This window comes from Embiotoca jacksoni, unplaced genomic scaffold (assembly GCF_022577435.1).
Source record: "Embiotoca jacksoni isolate LCO1_2020_lvr unplaced genomic scaffold, fEmbJac1.0.p SCAF_70, whole genome shotgun sequence".
Lineage (NCBI taxonomy): Eukaryota > Metazoa > Chordata > Actinopteri > Embiotocidae > Embiotoca > Embiotoca jacksoni.
The window spans coordinates 800,554-814,941 of NW_027185426.1; the positions used below are offsets into that span (position 1 = coordinate 800,554).

At 40.5% G+C, this 14,388-nt stretch overlaps 1 protein-coding gene across 2 annotated transcripts in view; it reads right to left on the minus strand.

Moving 5' to 3' along the window:
* The window catches only part of LOC138215213 (bone morphogenetic protein receptor type-1A-like), a 43,582-nt gene extending 31,051 nt beyond the window's left edge, over positions 1-12,531 (minus strand). For both annotated transcript variants that reach the window (XM_069177253.1, XM_069177252.1), the window contains exon 1: positions 12,337-12,531. The gene's annotated coding sequence lies outside the window, so the exon portion shown is untranslated. The remainder of the gene's footprint in view (positions 1-12,336) is intronic.
* Positions 12,532-14,388: the final 1,857 nt, after the last annotated feature.

Genomic DNA, 14,388 nt, shown 5'->3' on the forward strand with positions numbered 1-14,388 from the left:
GTGGGACGGTCGCAGGATTCACCTCCGGACACCGCCACACGCTGCTGCTGCACTGCTGCAGCTGCATCACTGCTGCACCACCGCTGCACGCAAACAACTACAGACAGGAAGTGGAGGACAAAAACCTCCGACTGAATCTGATCATGTAAACAGAAATATGATGATCAGGTGTTACGATCTCTTAAATCAACTTCTGATCTGCTGGAAACTCAAAATAAAAGGTCACCGTCAAAATAAAAGGTCACCGTCAAAATAAAAGGTCACCGTCAAGACAGTAACTGTCAAAATAAATATTATTCTGATCTCTTTTCAAATCAACTCCTGATTTGATGGAAACAGATTTTTCTTCCGTTTCTGACTTCCCTCTCGAATGTGAAGCCCAATAATGGATCAATTACTTGATTAGTTGATTAATAATGTGACTAAATTGAACATTTATCTGTTAAATGTTTTTTCCATCACAGCCCTGTCGGGGGTTAACGCTGCGCAGCGTTGTGTTCCGGGTCAGACTTTCACTTCCTGTCACAACTCTATTTATGACGACGTACACAAACTCCACAGAGCAAACTGAATGTCTTCATTCCTTAAAAAACTAAATTACAAAACATTCATTTCTGCGTGTATTTTGTTTTTCTCTGCTTGAACAAAATCGTACAGAATTTTGAGCCCAAACCTGCAGACGTACGGAGAACTTTAAACACTGTTACACCACGAACCTGAACTGTATATTTAAATACTGCAACTCTGAAGAAGACGAACATATTTTGAGACGTTTAATGAATCATCTTTCTGGTTCAGTTGCAAAACGAAAGTTTAGAAGGACGACAGAGAAAACGGTCCAAACTGATGCAGACGTTCAACCAGGTCACGTCCAACTCTCCGATATGATCATGTTTAGTTTCCTGAGATTTCACGGCCTCGGCGTCGTCTTCTCCTTCAGCAGTTTCACAGCAGAATAAATGAACCTCCAGACGGATCGTGTTTCTGCATGAAGCTGTTTGAGGAGTTTATTCTGCTCTCGCTGCAGCGCCTCGTTTTCAGCCATTAACAAGTCAGCTGACCAGAAGTCTTCACTCTGATTGGGAAACGTTTATATTTCATCATCAGACAGCTGCGGTCTGATATGAACCTGCAGTAACACACAGCTGCGTCTCTGTTGAGCATCTTGTTGCCCCGGAGACATCTACAGATTTACATCCTTTTATGGCTGCCATGACGACGGCCCAGAGCCGGCCGGCAGGCCCCACACAGCCGCCGTCTTCGGTGTGCGTGCGTGTGTGCGCCGGACGGCGGCAGGAAGTGGAAGCGAGTCGTTCAGACTTCTGATCGCAGCAGTTGAAGCCGGCTGGCTTTCGCAAAACCAACAGAGGAGGACGAAGACGGAGGGACGAGGATGGAGGGACGAGGAGAAGCTGATGCCATCAAAGTGGACCGCTAATTGAAATTAAAGACCAGAAATGGGGGTGGGTGGGTGGGTGGGGGGGGGGGTGCTGGATGGAAGCAGCCAAGAATAAACGCTTCGCTGCAGATTTCAGTCCTCAGACGTTTCATTCTTTAAACAGATCAACTCGACTTTCACTCAATAAAAAGCTCAATTTAATGAAGTAAAAACAGTCTCATGATTTGAGCTTGGTTAACTCTTTAGACCTGAATGTCCTGAAGCTCCTCCTCCACCGTGATGGGGGGGCGTGGTTCTTACTGTTGGCATGGTAACGAAGGCCTCCCTTTCCCACATTTCAACACATTGATAGTCGCTTTCACAAACTTTATAACATCTTGGCATCAACGTTTTTGAGCCGAAGCGATTTAAACATTGATTTTCCTGCATGTTCATTAGCAGCTGCAACAATAAAATAAAAAAATAAACCGGCTGAACATCGACAGACAGCAGATTCCTTCAGATAATAAACGGCACCATGACGAACACGTCGCTGAAACAAACCACCACAAACATCTGGAATCAGCTGGCTGAAGGATCAGCGTGAAGACGCTTCTGTTAGCAGAGAGCTGACAAGGGGATTCAGGACGCAGGGGTCAGGGGTCACCGTCACTTCAGCGGGATCAGTGCACCTATCAGGCAGCAGGATTACCGCCAGAGGAAAGAAAATCCGTCTCAAGAATGAAGCTGGAGCCTCGAACGAGGTGAGAAACCTGCAGACGGAGATCTGAGACTTCATCTACATTAAACTATTTATTAGACTCGGATGAAACATTTCCGAGAGAACTCCAATAAAATAAATATGATGTCACCCGTAACCACGAGCACCTGAACCGCCCAGAACGCAGAAGAAAAGCCGATATAGTCGGTTAAAAGACGAGCCGATAGCGACGCTCTCGACGTTGGAACATAAACTTCAAACAAAGAGCTGTGAAGTAGAAACGCTGACTGAAGCAACGACTCGCTGACCTCCGGTTGAAAGTCAGAAAACGCTCCTCCGCTGTGTGATGTGCTTTTTGTGTGTTTTGTGGTGAAAGAACAGAAAGCTTCGTTGTGATCCGACTCTGCTGCGGTTCGGTTCAACTCTTCAGACGCTTTCAACGCTGCAGGAATGCAGTCGCCTTTTTTTTTTTTTTCCACCTGTCATGTGACCTCACAGAATCACGTGACCTCAGAATCACGTGACCTGAGAATCACGTGACCTCAGAATCACGTGACCTCAGAATCACGTGACCTCAGAATCACGTGACCTCAGAATCACGTGACCTCACGCCACCACCCATAATGAGTTTTCCCAGCAGGTTGGACTGGAAGCGCTGCGGTGAGCCGGTCTGAATTATTCAGAGTGTATTTGCAGCAGAGATCGATACCATTAAAGGACCGCTGGAGACGGAGGACAGAGAGGACGTGGAGGACAGAGGACGGAGGACAGAGCAGACGGAGAGGACGGAGGACGTGGAGGCTGCTTCAACCTTCAGCTGGCGGCAGACGGGAAGAATCTCCAACTGAACGAATCTTAAAGGTAAATTCAGATTTATATTTGTTTTTGCTAATAAAGAACGACGCGGTGCAAAAAAAACCTGTTAAAGTTTCAACAGTCTTACGCACTGAATTGTGCAGCGGTGCCGTTTGGACTTCCTGTAAGTATGTGATGTCATAAACTCAGTGATGTCAGCATGGCCAACTGGTTCGACCTTTAATGCTGAAGAAAAAAAACACAGACCTGTCGTGTCACAAAGCTAGCAAGTTACAAGACCGAAGAAAATCTGTGGGTGACCTGAGCATGCATCAGCCAATCAGAACAGAGCGTCACTGACATCAATGAGCCTCAAAAATATAACTATAACTAAATATCAAAACTGAAAATAAAACATTGTAAAGTTAAAATATGAACCTTTAAAGTGTTTCTGGACTGTTCCACTTGCATTGTGGGTAAACAGATTTGAATTCAGCAAACGTTAAACTGTTTTATGAGGTAAATGAGTTAAAGTCAACAGTACAGGTAGGACACAGCATGCCACAACTTCCTGTATCCATTTCAAATTAAAAGTTTTGACCTTACAATTTCTTTTTTTTCTAATCTTGTTTAGTTCATTGACGAAAATTGAACCTTTTGTGAGCATTAAAAGAAGTCTCAGAATTTTTACTTTAATTCATGAAAAATAGGAGCAAAACACAAAAGTGTTGTGTTTATATTCGTAACTATGGAAACAAGATAAATCAGAAGATAAATCACAGGTAGAGTCTGTTACCTGTTCACCTCTTTAACATCTTACACAAACAAATCCAGACTTTCTGCCCAAAAAACAAAAAGTCCAGAAGCTACAAAACCAACAATACTGCTGCAGCCAAGAGCCACCTCCTCCTCCTCTTCCTCCAGGAGCTACAACCTCCTCCTCCATCCAACCACCTCCTTCTCCTCCAGGAGCTACAACCTCCTCCTCCATCCAACCACCTCCTTCTCCTCCGGGAGCTACAACCTCCTCCTCCATCCAACCTCCTCCTCCTCCTCCAGGAGCTCCGACCTCCTCCTGCAGGAAGCCGAACGTCTGCCTGCAGCCGTTTCACCTTTGCCACACATCCAGGAGAATGAAAACACAGTGCAGGATATAAAATATCTCTGCAGGGACGGGGGGGGGGGGGGGGGGGGGGGGGGGGGGGCGGCGGCGGCAGAGGAGGTGAAGAATCGTCCCTCTGTGTGCTCGCCTCCCATTTACTGCCTTTATTTATCTGCTGTGCTGCAGCAGAGAGGCTGGACGTATGGAGGAGGAGGAGGAGGAGGAGGAGGAGGAGGAGGAGGAGGGTTGCATGTTTTCCTCCCCAGCTCAGCCACTCTGTCTCCAGTCCTCTGGGGGGGGAGGGGGGGGGGAGGCGAGGCAGACAGAGGAGAGCGCTGGAGATGTGAAACCTGATCTCCTTCCCTGCCTCCTCCTCCTCCGTCCCTCCTCCACCACTGCCACCTCGCCAGAGAACCTCCGAGACTCCCGGAGTAATCTGATCCTCGGGCTTCGAGACTGGAAACACAGCCGGAGAGGAGGAGGAGGAGGAGGAGGAGGAGGAGAACAGGGAGAAAGAAGGATCTGTTTCTACACAACACACATCATCAGCTCTGCTGCTTTTAAAACACACCTTCAGAAAACAGAGAGAGGAAGACGACAGGGAATCCATTGAAGCTGTTGCACCGACATAAAGGAGAGAAACTACAGGAGCGCGGGGGGGGGGGGGGGGGGGGGGGTGACGAAGAGCAGCTGAGGAGTTTTCCTGTTGCAGATGGATGTTTGGAGTTTCATCTGGAGGATTCATATATTTGAGGTTGAAACCAACACGAAGCTCTCTGATACAAATGAAGTGGACAAAATAATAGAAACAGCAAGATGCATGGCTGAATGAGCATAAAGTTAAAACCACATTTATCTCATATCATGAAGGTACAACGAGCGATGCGTTCAGGAGCTATCTGGGAAGTGGGAAAGTTCCAACCTCAAAGTGGGAAAAGTCACCGTGTTGAACTGGGAACGTCCCAGCAGGAAGGAGGGAAGTTTGGAGGTCCGACGAGTTTCTTGGGGAGTTTTGCAAGCAAATTTTACAATCATAAAATATACATTTCTCACAATCATTATCATTATTATTATTATTATTATCAGCATATATGCCTGAAACGATTCTGAAAATGTGGAAACTCCAGAGCAGATAATAAACAAACAACATCCACAGATAGAAAACATGCAAAAGGAGGGAAAAGTCTTTGAGTTCATTTGATGATGAAGAACCAGAACCAGAACCAGAACCAGAACCAAAACCAACACAGACCTGCTTCTGGTTCTGGTTCACAGCTGATTCAATTTATGAATCTTCTACGAACCGGGGTAAAGACCCGTTTATGTCTCTACTTTTCCAACAACAACAACAACGTGTTTCCTTCACGTTTTTTTTAAAAAGCCGCTCTGAAAGCAGCTTCCTGTCCAACATGTCGGTTCTTAAAGAACGGGTCTAAAAACAGGCAGAACCAAGATTTATTAATCATTTATTCACCTGACGATCGTTTCCTCCATTAAATCAATAAACTTCTTCGTCTACAAGAACAAATACGGATCAACAAGACGTCTTCGATGTCTCGTTTTTATTTGACCAATGGCTCAAAACTCAGAAATTCACCGACAGTCACAATATTTACAAATGTTTGATATTTTTCCTTTAAAAAAATTAGTAAATTGATTACTTGATTGTCAAAATATTCTGTAAACGTATTGATTAACGAACTAAACGTGAAACCAGCAGCAGACGTTCCCAGCATTACTGGATCTTTCCCTGGAGAGCGGTCCGGTCCCGGTACCGAGCGGGTCCGGTGTCCCGGTAAGAATAGATCAGCACAGACCGAGTGACAGCAGCGAATAATCAGAGAGACGCTTCATGAAGTCTGAAAGAACAATAATAAAGTTGTTCCAGTCGTTTGGTTCAAATCTGAAACACGACTCAGAAACTACAGGAAGAACAAACCAGCTCTGGGTGAATCCGCTCTAACTTCTTTTGGGTTTTGTGATGAGTGACAGTTATGGATTACTACACCAGTTAAATAATGAATATTGGTGTTTATTGGGCGTCTCGGAGAACAACAGCTCGTCACTCGTCTGTCAGCCGCTCTGTTATTTCGGTAACAGCTCGGCTGAGGAATGTACAGCTGTCACTCGGATAATGTTAGATTTTAACTTCTAGCACTCCCTCCGCCCTCACTGGGGGGGGGGGGGGGGGGATATTCCTCTCTGATTGGACAATAGAGCAGTTTTATAGTGTATATTCATTGTATTTTCCCATCATGCACTGCGCAATTTAAAAAACAGAAATCATTTCATATTCACTGTGAACTTCTCGACTATTCTTCAAAGACCTGCCAACATTTAATCTTTAAAATGAGGGTGAAACTCACCTGCTGACAAATCAAGTTATTGATTGTTGATCTGCATCAAAGGTAAACAAGTAAACAGAACTTTGAGCTAAAAGACTTTAAATTAGGACAATAGGTGCAGATTATTTTATATTATCTTCATCTTAGATTATATTCCTTCACCAGAAACGTGTTTTAATATTTACACGAGCATCAGAGTGAAGTTTTAATCCTTTTCAACAAGTCTGAATGTTTACGACACATTAACGTAGTGACGAAAGATGTTTATACGTAAAGAGTGACGACCAATCACAGCAGCCGACGAGGTGACGGAGAGAAAAAGAGGCGAACAAACAAAACAAACTTTTTTTGGGATAAAAATACTAAATTATTTGGTCAACATGGTCGGCCGTTGCCCGACGGCACCGTTACACCTCACTTCCTGCCAAATACTGCACCGTGTTCACGGACCGGCGGCGCAAGAAAAAACACCTGAAAAGTTGTGATGAAACTTCAGTTTGAGCTGCTGCTCGAAACTGAAGTTCAACGATGTCGCCGACGGATTCACGCAAACACGGCAGGAAACTCAAAGGGTTGTTGGGCTGCATGCAAAGTTCACATGTTTACACACACACACACACACACACACACACACACACACACACACACACACACACACACACATTGATTCTTTGGGTTTTACTAATTAAACAGTTCAGGATGTCAAATTTATGCACAAAAAAATAAATAATCAATGTTATGTTGTAAAATTAATCTGATTTAAATGCTGATGTCAAAACATCTAAAAAAAAACTCCTTTTCAGACCCAAATTTATCATCAACTTTTACTATTTAAACTTACTAAATTATTGTATTATTGGTTTATAATTACCTGACTTCAATGGAAGATCAGGATTTTGTTTGAGACGATAAAAACACCCTGAAATAATTAAAGGAATCCTCGTATACGTGATCAATAAAGTTTAGACTTTATTTCTTTTACCAGAAAATAAAACGGATTAGTTTAGACTTTTACGACACACTGATTAATAAAAAGGCAGCTTCAATTCTTTTATTAATCAATTCAGTTGATTGAGGGTTATTTAATCTGTAGTATTTAATATAATGTTTAATTTGTACTGATAAAGCAGTGGCTGAAGAAGTAACTCCAGAACAAGTAAAAGTATTCATAAATATGGGAGTATTATCAGGGAAAAGTACATCAAATATTAAAAGAAAAAGCAGAGTTTTACTGACACGTTGTTTTCTTAGATTAATATTACAATTAAATTATTGTACATCATAAATCATCATTAATAAACTGTCCGTTTGTTTTTTTATGGTGCAGAAATGCATCATTTTTTCATAACTTCATTATATGTTTATGTCCTGTGAGAACTCATATCAGCTTTAAATCATGATGCGTTTTTTACATTTAATATGAGAGGGATTTCTATTGATGGATTATGAAGGAGAAGCTCCTGTTGTAAATAAAAGGAACATTTTAATCCTTCAGTTTATCACAAAAATTACAATTTAAAGGAAAAACTGGAACCTGAAAAAGCAATTAAAGTAGTGCAATAAAAAAAAGTACATCATCTGCCTGGAAATACTCTGGTAAAGTGCTTTAATATTGTACTTGAGTAAATGTACTTCGTTACATCCAGTTACTGTAAATGTGTAAATATGAAGGCCACGTGACTGACGGGTCGTGTTTCCTATTTACTGCAGTGTTCATTTAAATTACTGTAAATAAAAAGCATCCAGGGGCAGTGAACGTCCCCCAGGTGAGCAGAAAGGTGCTCCTCAGTCCGGCTGCAGATGTTCAGAGAGCCTCCACGACCAGCCGCCTTAAATCACACAAAATCGGAGTTGACCCTGGTACACAGTTAGCCCAATGCTAACTAGCTCAACAAGCGGTTTTAACGAAATCCAAGAAGTTGAAATAAAAACATCAGAAATATTTAGACTTTAAAAAAAGAGTGTGCTAACGCAAAACTTTACGAGCTTTGAAAGTTCGCTCGATTAAATAAGTTTAACTGATTAATAATCAGCTGCTTTAATCTGAGTATTAATAATAATAATTAATAATGACACAAGAGTTATGTAAAGTATGTTGGTGAGCCGAGACAGTAAACAAACTGCAGCAAACAGCAACCAAGTAATGTTGATCCGGTTGTTTATAATAATGTTGATCTGGTTGTTTATAATAATGTTGGTCCAGTTGTTTACAGTAATGTTGGTCCGGTTGTTTACAGTAATGTTGGTCCAGTTGTTTATAATAATGTTGGTCCGGTTGTTTACAGTGATGTTGGTCCGGTTGTTTATAATAATGTTGGTCCAGTTGTTTACAGTAATGTTGGTCCGGTTGTTTACAGTAATGTTGGTCCAGTTGTTTATAATAATGTTGGTCTGGTTGTTTATAATAATGTTGGTCCAGTTGTTTACAGTAATGTTGGTCCGGTTGTTTACAGTAATGTTGGTCCAGTTGTTTATAATAATGTTGGTCCGGTTGTTTACAGTGATGTTGGTCCGGTTGTTTATAATAATGTTGGTCCGGTTGTTTATAATAATGTTGGTCCGGTTGTTTATAATAATGTTGGTCCGGTTGTTTACAGTAATGTTGGTCCGGTTGTTTATAATAATGTTGGTCCGGTTGTTTATAATAATGTTGGTCCGGTTGTTTACAGTGATGTTGGTCCGGTTGTTTATAATAATGTTGGTCCGGTTGTTTACAGTAATGTTGGTCCGGTTGTTTATAATAATGTTGGTCCGGTTGTTTACAGTGATGTTCGTCCGGTTGTTTACAGTGATGTTGGTCCGGTTGTTTATAATAATGTTGGTCCGGTTGTTTATAATAATGTTGGTCCGGTTGTTTATAATAATGTTGATTCGGTTGTTTATAATAATGTTGGTCCGGTTGTTTATAATAATGTTGGTCCGGTTGTTTACAATAATGTTGGTCCGGTTGTTTACAGTAATGTTGATCCGGTTGTTTACAGTGATGTTGGTCCGGTTGTTTATAATAATGTTGGTCCGGTTGTTTATAATAATGTTGGTCCGGTTGTTTATAATAATGTTGGTCCGGTTGTTTATAATAATGTTGGTCCGGTTGTTTATAATAATGTTCATCCGGTTGTTTATAATAATGTTCATCCGGTTGTTTATAATAATGTTGGTCCGGTTGTTTACAGTAATGTTGGTCCGGTTGTTTACAATAATGTTGGTCCGGTTGTTTATAATAATGTTGATCCGGTTGTTTACAATAATGTTGGTCCGGTTGTTTATAATAATGTTGATCCGGTTGTTTACAATAATGTTGGTCCGGTTGTTTATAATAATGTTGGTCCGGTTGTTTATAATAATGTTGGTCCGGTTGTTTATAATAATGTTGATCCGGTTGTTTACAGTAATGTTGGTCCGGTTGTTTATAATAATGTTGGTCCGGTTGTTTACAGTAATGTTGGTCCGGTTGTTTACAATAATGTTGGTCCGGTTGTTTATAATAATGTTGATCCGGTTGTTTACAATAATGTTGGTCCGGTTGTTTATAATAATGTTGATCCGGTTGTTTACAATAATGTTGGTCCGGTTGTTTATAATAATGTTGGTCCGGTTGTTTATAATAATGTTGGTCCGGTTGTTTATAATGATGTTGATCCGGTTGTTTACAGTAATGTTGGTCCGGTTGTTTACAGTGATGTTGGTCCGGTTGTTTATAATAATGTTGGTCCGGTTGCTTACAGTAATGTTGGTTCGGTTGTTTACAGTAATGTTGGTCCGGTTGTTTATAATAATGTTCGTCCGGTTGTTTACAGTAATGTTGGTCCGGTTGTTTACAGTGATGTTGGTCCGGTTGTTTACAGTAATGTTGGTCCGGTTGTTTACAGTGATGTTGGTCCGGTTGTTTATAATAATGTTGGTCCGGTTGTTTACAGTGATGTTGGTCCGGTTGTTTATAATAATGTTGGTCCGGTTGTTTACAGTAATGTTGGTCCGGTTGTTTACAGTGATGTTGGTCCGGTTGTTTATAATAATGTTGGTCCGGTTGTTTACAGTGATGTTGGTCTGGTTGTTTACAGTGATGTTGGTCCGGTTGTTTACAGTGATGTTGGTCCGGTTGTTTATAATAATGTTGGTCCGGTTGTTTATAATAATGTTGGTCCGGTTGTTTACAGTGATGTTGGTCCGGTTGTTTATAATAATGTTGGTCCGGTTGTTTATAATAATGTTGGTCCGGTTGTTTACAGTAATGTTGGTCCGGTTGTTTACAGTGATGTTGGTCCGGTTGTTTATAATAATGTTGGTCCGGTTGTTTACAGTGATGTTGGTCCGGTTGTTTACAGTAATGTTGGTCCGGTTGTTTATAATAATGTTGGTCCGGTTGTTTACAGTGATGTTGGTCCGGTTGTTTACAGTGATGTTGGTCCGGTTGTTTACAGTGATGTTGGTCCGGTTGTTTATAATAATGTTGGTCCGGTTGTTTATAATGTTGGTCCGGTTGTTTACAGTAATGTTGGTCCGGTTGTTTATAATAATGTTGGTCCGGTTGTTTACAGTGATGTTGGTCCGGTTGTTTATAATAATGTTGGTCCGGTTGTTTACAGTGATGTTGGTCCGGTTGTTTATAATAATGTTGGTCCGGTTGTTTATAATAATGTTGGTCCGGTTGTTTATAATAATGTTGGTCCGGTTGTTTATAATAATGTTGGTCCGGTTGTTTATAATAATGTTCATCCGGTTGTTTATAATAATGTTCATCCGGTTGTTTATAATAATGTTGGTCCGGTTGTTTACAGTAATGTTGGTCCGGTTGTTTACAATAATGTTGGTCCGGTTGTTTATAATAATGTTGATCCGGTTGTTTACAATAATGTTGGTCCGGTTGTTTATAATAATGTTGATCCGGTTGTTTACAATAATGTTGGTCCGGTTGTTTATAATAATGTTGGTCCGGTTGTTTATAATAATGTTGGTCCGGTTGTTTATAATGATGTTGATCCGGTTGTTTACAGTAATGTTGGTCCGGTTGTTTACAGTGATGTTGGTCCGGTTGTTTATAATAATGTTGGTCCGGTTGCTTACAGTAATGTTGGTTCGGTTGTTTACAGTAATGTTGGTCCGGTTGTTTATAATAATGTTGGTCCGGTTGTTTACAGTGATGTTGGTCCGGTTGTTTATAATAATGTTGGTCCGGTTGTTTATAATAATGTTGGTCCGGTTGTTTACAGTGATGTTGGTCCGGTTGTTTACAGTGATGTTGGTCCGGTTGTTTACAGTAATGTTGGTCCGGTTGTTTACAGTAATGTTGGTCCGGTTGTTTACAGTGATGTTGGTCCGGTTGTTTACAGTGATGTTGGTCCGGTTGTTTACAGTAATGTTGGTCCGGTTGTTTACAGTAATGTTGGTCCGGTTGTTTACAGTGATGTTGGTCCGGTTGTTTACAGTGATGTTGGTCCGGTTGTTTACAGTAATGTTGGTCTGGTTGTTTACAGTAATGTTGGTCTGGTTGTTTACAGTGATGTTGGTCCGGTTGTTTACAGTGATGTTGGTCCGGTTGTTTATAATAATGTTGGTCCGGTTGTTTACAGTGATGTTGGTCCGGTTGTTTACAGTGATGTTGGTCCGGTTGTTTACAGCCCGTGAAGGTGTGTTTGACGTCATCATGTCTTGTTCTTATTCATTCATCGGATTTTAAACGACGACAGAAACTGAACTAACTTTTCTTTCCACGGCAGCAGCCCGGACCGGATGCGTCTATCACCTGGAGCCAAAACAACTTCAAATCTGGTCGCCGAATTCCGACTAATTTCTAAAAGTCTAAATAAAAATACTTCAAATACAAATTACACACAAACAAGCTGCGTTAAAATCCACACGCACACACACAAAGTCTGCAATCAAGAAAAGTCCAACGGCTCTTTTAGAAAGTCGCTGGACTGTAACCCCGCGGACTGCGCATGCTCCAGCAGGTAGACGGAGCCCAGAGGACTGAACTTTGGGATTCAGGTCTCACCTTCCTGCCGGTTCCTTTCAAAACGTCTCCCGGATTATCGACTCCTTTTCGACGCTATCTCATCGTACTCGTTCACGTCCAACTCCCGGCAGAACACCGCGTCAGAAAACACGTCGTTTCCAGCGTTTTGTGTGTTTCTTCGCTCCGGTGTTTTTCTTCGGCTCCGTCGTCGCTCCGCGGTTTGTTCGAGGCGGAGGAGACCGAATACCGGACAGAGATCGTCTGTGACTCACGCGATGGCTCACTTCGGCAGCTCAAAGCACCACGGCCGGGCTTCCGGTCTGGGGGGGGGGGGGGGGGGGGGGGGGGCACGGACATGCACGTGCTTGTTTTACCTTTCAGGTACAGATAAAGTGCTCATTTCTTAATGGAGGTTCTGAATGGCGTCGAGTTCCCCTGCAGCACATTTCTAAGGGACTTTATATTTGGTTTTATTTCTGCTTCTTAGAAGGATGTATTACACTGTTTTTAAAAATTACATTTTAATAACTTTACTTGTTATTTTGCAGGTTCAGATTAACAATGTAAAACATGATCAACAGTATAATGCGTTATTAGTAGTAAAAATTCAATGACGATTTATAAACTCAAAAATATAATTTGTTTAAAACAGACATCATTCTGCACAATAAGTATTTCTACTTTTGGTACTTGAAGTATAGTTTGATCTTTTTGCAACAATGAATACAACAACAACAAAAAAACACGTGAATATTTTAAAGAACGATTCCAGTAGTTTTTGATGCAGTAAATATACTTTGGAGGCCCCACATTTTTTTGAGATAAAATTAATAATTCTGTGTTTCGCCGCCAGATAAAGCACATAATTTAATATTTGACGTCTTTGTCTGGAAAAACACTGAAAATATGAACAAAATATGATAAAAACGGACTCTTTTGGTCCCTTTTAGAGTTTATTAATCCCACCGTGGGGAAATTCAGTAGTTGTTACATGTGGAGGTATTCAGTATATCTGGAATCCTGATGTTAAAACATAAATATGAAGAAATCATTTCACTGCAGCTGGTGAAGACCAAATTAAATTGTCGTTTTGTAATCAATTTTTTTTTTTTTTTTTTTTTTTTTTTTTTTTTTTTTTAAGTTAAAACACAAATATTAGTGTCAATAATATAGACAGAGCTTCTTTCTCTGTGACATCATTCAAAATGTAAATACACAAATTTGAATGAACATTTTAATCGCTATAGGAATAAAGTTAATGACTTATTAATGAATATAAGTGACAATGTAGTTCAGTCTACGTGTTCTCAAAGTGGTGTTTCAGTCTCCCAACAAAGAGGCAGAGTGAGAGCTCACTCTTTATTTACTCCTCTGTGCTTCCAATCGCTGCTGCTCAGAGACCTGCTGGCTTTTAATTTGAAATCGATTCTAAAAGTGACCCTTGCTCCCTCTGGTGGCGGTTACCGAAACATCATGCAGACGCATTTTACCACTGCCACTACTGTACCACTACTAGTCATAATAATATGTAATAATAATAAAATAAAAAGAATAATAATGATAGTAATAGCGTGTCTGGGTGTTATAGTAAGTTGTGACAAACACAGTTCATGTTGCAACACTTGCGTCAGAGTTTCAGAAAACTTATGACGAATGCTAAAAAGATTTTTAATAAGAATTGAAAGAGGAACTTCATGAAGGTCAAAACAGAGTCAGAGCACCAACAAAAATAGTTTATTCTAAGTAAAAGGATAAATGTTTCTGTATTTACTTTCATTTTAGGTTAAAATAACATTAACATAAATCAAAACTTGATTCAGTTTTCTGCATCAACTGCAATGTGTTAAAGAAAATTAGTAAATGTTTGTCACTTTTGATGACCTGAAATGTTGAAATATAAACTTTCTTCCTTGTTCTTCTTTCCTTGTTTCGATGTTTTAACATTCTGGGGTTTTTTCTTACAATAGTTTAAGTTTGTTCTGAAAGTCATAAACGTTTTCTGTGAATTTTTCCTTTTATCTTAAGAATTTGACCTTTTTTACAGAATTATGAACCTGAATAGTTTATTCAACCTGCAACACAGATATTCTT